The 4,573-nt window shown below is 59.7% G+C and overlaps 1 long non-coding RNA gene across 1 annotated transcript in view; it reads right to left on the minus strand.

Annotated features, from left to right (window-relative positions):
- Window positions 1-2,248: 2,248 nt before the first annotated feature.
- The window catches only part of LOC146588521 (uncharacterized), a 4,503-nt gene continuing 2,178 nt past the window's right edge, over window positions 2,249-4,573 (minus strand). Inside the window, exons 3-4 of the long non-coding RNA XR_014897418.1 lie at window positions 3,015-3,252; window positions 2,249-2,561 (exon numbers count right to left, since the gene is read on the minus strand). This is a non-coding gene — a long non-coding RNA (uncharacterized LOC146588521). The remainder of the gene's footprint in view (window positions 2,562-3,014; window positions 3,253-4,573) is intronic.

Consider the following 4,573-nt stretch of genomic DNA (forward strand, 5'->3'; position numbering starts at 1 on the left):
AAAAAAAAAAAAAAAAAAAAAAAAAAAAAATCTCTGATGGCAGTTTAAGAAACAATAGGATGAACGGGAGCTGCGGCAGGCTCTGCTACATCAAGTGTCATTTTCCAGTGACAAGAGAGGCAAGTTTCCCCCCCTTCCCTCTTTCTTTCTTTTCTCCCTCTTTCTTTTCTTCTCTCCCAGCCGAAGCGCTCTCTCCTCCCTCCGTCAGCGGCGCAGGAAGCGAGCAGCCGCAGCCGGGCACACGCCGGGCAGGGAGGGCGGACGGGCGGCCGCAGACCCCGGGGCTCGCTCTGCCCGCGCCCCCTCCCTCCCTCTCGCCAGCRCCGGGGCGGACTCGCCGTCTCTCCCTATGGGAGCCACTTTGACTGTCCCCGCCGCCGAACACGAGCGCGGCAGCCCCGGCGCCCGGGGGGCGGCGCCTCCGCCGCCACGCCCCCTCATTTGCATCGCGTCACCGCTTCCCCCCGCCGCGCCGCGGCCAATGGGCGGCCGCGAGCCGGCGCCGCGGGGGCGCGGGAACGCCCCCCTCATTAGCATAGCCCGGCCCGGCCCGGCCCGGCCCGGGGGAAAGTTGCCCCCGGGGGGGGGAGGGGGCGGTTATTAATACAAACACGATCGCGGCTTTGTTCATCAATGAGCCGACAGCTCTATTAGCCGCGAGCCACGCGGAGAGCCGGCCCGGGCAGCGCCGAGAGCCCGGCTGCAATTAGCCAGGCACCCCTGCCCGGCTAATTGGGGCGGGGGGGGGGCACAGCCCCCCTCCCCGAGCGGCGCCCCGCGGCTGCGCTTGCTGCCCCGGCCCCCGGAGCGCCCGCGGCTGGCCCTCATTAACAGGGCGCCGCGCTAATCGCTTCGTTATACCCCCGCAGCCGGCGGGGATGAGCCCTAATTGAGAGGGTAGCGGAGCCCTCCCCGGCCCCGGCGGCCGCTGCCCGGCGGCCGCCCCGACGTGCTGCCGAGCGCCGGCACCCGCCGCAGCCCGGCCAGAGCCGCGGCCGCCCCAGCCCCCGCGGCGCTGCGCGACGGGACAAGTTGGTGCCGCTTCAAGGCGCCTCGGTTATTGCGCTGTTACACGGCAAACACCGCTGGACGCGCGTGGGGGGCCGCGCACCTCCCCGCGCCGCGTCCCGMCAACTTCGGTGCCTGCAAATCCCTGCTTCAAAGGCGGTGGCGTCTCCCCCCCGCCTCGGAGTCCCCCTGCCCCTTCCCGGGCGCGGCGAGGTGTTTTGCGGTAAAAGTGCACAATTTCCAAACAAGATAGTTCACGGGGAAACTCTGTTTTTTTTTTCCTAGTGGAGAAGAAAAACCACAGCAACACCCCCTGCCCTGGCCAGGGCAGCGCTGGGCCGGAGGGCTCGGGGCGGCAGCCCGCCGAGGTCCCGCGCCTCCCCGCGGGTCCCGACCTGCTGCTGCGGCAGGAGTCACGTCGGTGCCCGCGGGGGCGCCCATCTCGTTTTCCCCCATCTCGTTTTCCCCCATCTCGTTTCCTCGCCGAACCGCAGTTCTGCGCGCCCCTTCGCCCCGGTGGGGGCCACGGCCGCCTCCGACACGGGCTGTCGCCGCGGGAGGGACTTCCCTGGGCCCCTGCGCAGGTTCCGCCTGCGCAAATCCGTGCTTGTGCTTCCGCGACCAAACCCGGCGCATCCCCGACCGCCCCGAGGCCCCTTCGGGCAGGCGCTCGCCGGCTCCCGCGTTATCCCCGGCGCGCGCCGTGCTGCCGCCGCCGCGGGGCGGGCGGCCGCGCACAGCCCCGCGGAGCTCCGCGGCGAGCACGCAGAAGCCCCGCGCTGGCCCCCGAGGAGAGCCCCAGGCACAGAACCCTATAGGCACCGCCGGGCAGCTCTATAGGCGCTCTGAGGCACCTCGGCAACTCCGCGGGACGCTCTTGCAGCCCCTGTGCCGCGCTCTGCGTGCAACAGCCGCGTGAAGACGCCCGACCTGTGCACGTCTAAGCCCCTGCCAGCTAGCTCCGTCTTAAAAGCCGGCACAGAGCCAGAGGCCAGCGCTTTACCTGAGAAACTGTGCCAGGTCTTCGGGTTTAGAAGGGTCCACGCACATTCATATCCAAACTAAATGCTGTGTTCTCACATCTGAATTGTGTTACAGAAAGAGAGACGTTGCACATTCCCTGCAGATGATATTTGAATCTTCACATAATCATACTGTGTCATAGCTTAGGGGTATATGGAAGAACATAGACACACAGCCATACACTATATGTATTTTATAGGAGTAGCTTTGCCCCTGCAGTGCTCTGGCTTATTGGTCTTCTTCAGGCTACTGCCGTATTGGTTGTATCATATCTAGCCTAAATGCCTCCACGGTGAGATACATTTTGCAATTAAAAGCTATTTGCACCTGCACTGATTGCTCCTTTCCCAGGGCAGGGGGTGGAATAATGCATTTGAATCAATATACCAAGCAGTTGGCAGATTTTGCCCTTCAAATTTGTCCAAGGAATCAAGGGACTGTTTCCACGCTTTTTCTTTGGATGCTTGGCTGCTGAACAGCATCACACCAGCAGTCTGAGGGCACCTCCACTGGGCAGGGACAGCCAGCCACTACAATAATAAAAATGACAAATTCTCTGCTACTTTTTYCCTCTTCTACATATGCGTGCACGCACACACCCTGAGCCTCTCTCTGTGCCTCACACACAGGCAACTTTCTGGAGGTTCCCACTGGGTGACAGCAGGCTGAGGGAGATGCCACACCTGGGACTTACAGATAGCTGCAAAGCCACAAACTTAATTGCTGCAAGGACAAAGGAGTTAAACACTGGCTCATCCCCCCAAGAGAGTGTGAAAGAAAAGCAGAGCTGAAATGAGGAGGGGGTGAGAAAGTCACAACTTTGCAAAAAGGGGCTGGTGGCAGGCAATCCAGCTTCTGCACTTCATCCACCCCGCAGAGGCCAAATACAACATACTGTTTTTTTTTTTTTTAATAATTCCCGGTTGCATTTACCACTTGCTTTCTCCCCATCACCCAGGTCTGATCTCTGTTCTAAAACCCACCTCACTCCAGTGACTGCAGCAAAGGTGCTCCTGAATGTGTGTCTGTATCATGCCGGTTAAGAGACCAGAGCGTATTCATGTGGAAAACTGTATTTGTCCTTTCCTTAGTATGGCAAAATTAGCTGGAGGACGCTCTGCAGTGTGCCACGGGGGAGTTTTCATTTGCCTGGCTGGAATTCTGCACTTAACCATTCTCTTGCTGCAGAAGGAAACTCGGGCACATTTCACGGAGGCTTTCCTGCAATCACAAGTTAAATGCTCTCAATATACAATGCAGAGTAAAACACACAGACTTGGAGACTGCAATTTTCTCCCAAGGGTAAGCGAACGYTTCACTCCCAAAGCAAGCAAGAGCCGCACATTTGAGCTGCTGGTATTATCCCCATGACACAAACCAGTAAGTGCTACTTCACAGGACCAGGAAGAGCAGCTTGTATATCGCATAGGGAGGGGTAGGGAACGCAGTCCAATCTCCCTGGTTTTAGCAGATATCAGGGATGGGTCAATGCTGGAATCTAAATGCCGGTGGAAGGGAAAGAAGGAGAAAAGACCCAGCTCCGGCTTGCTGCGGGGAGGCCTAGTCCTGCAAACAGGGCCCCCAGGGAAAGGCTGGCTGTTGAGSCCACCTTTGAGCAAGGAGGTCTAGGAAGGAGGTTTCACTTCGTAGGACTGAAACAAAAGCCMTGTATGGCTGGAAATAGAGGTCTCAGAGCGCAGGAGTGTCCTACATGAGGAAAGGCCCCTTCCCTGGCAGTTTCCAAGTGGGCCCAAGGCCCCTCTTGCCTCTGACCTGGAGTCTGTCCACTGTAACTCCCTCTTTCTGCCAGTCCCTGTTCCCTCTGCTGTGAGCTGTCAGGCACAGGGGATGTTCAGACCTCACTTCCCTCTCCCCATACCCAAAGCAAGGGAAGAAGTAATTGGAAATGGGAACTTCTGAGAGAAAAGCTTTTTCCTCCCTGAGCCTCACAGCGGGAGCCCCAAGAGAGACCATGCTCCTCCCCGCCTTTCTCAGGAGAAGGGAGACGAGCAGCAGACCGGAGCTGACAGGGCACAGGGGAAAAGCCAGCATCTCATTTCAAGGCGGGACTGAAGACAGCAGAGCACTTAGGATCTGAGCTCATACCTGCACTTTCTGCGAACGCAGAGGGGAAGGGGCCGGGGGATCAGAACATTTCACTCGTCTCCTCTGCAGCAAACGCCCTTTTCACGAGTATTTGCAGCAAACGCCCTTTTCACGAGTATTTTTCTCGCAACCAGCAGGCTCCTGTTTTGATTCAAAGACTTTGCTTCTGTAGGTTGAACCAACCTGGCAAGTGATGACACTGCTGAGCTGCTCGGGATGTTCTGCTCCTCCTGCCTAGCTTGCTCCGGGGGAGGAGGCGAGAGAAAGGCTCGGGGAGCCGGGGACTGGGATGCTCTGCCTGCCTTGTTCGAGAGGAGGGAGCCGGCAGAGGGCTCTGCCCCCCGCGAGGGCCCGGCTTTACGCCGGCTGCTGTGACCTGCGGGCCGCGGGTGGAAACGTCGCGCCCCGGCTCCCGCCTCCCGCCGGGGCCGCGGCG

Source organism: Rhea americana, unplaced genomic scaffold, assembly GCF_003343005.1.
Source record: "Rhea americana isolate MKP2758 unplaced genomic scaffold, rheAme1 scaffold_51, whole genome shotgun sequence".
NCBI lineage: Eukaryota > Metazoa > Chordata > Aves > Rheiformes > Rheidae > Rhea > Rhea americana.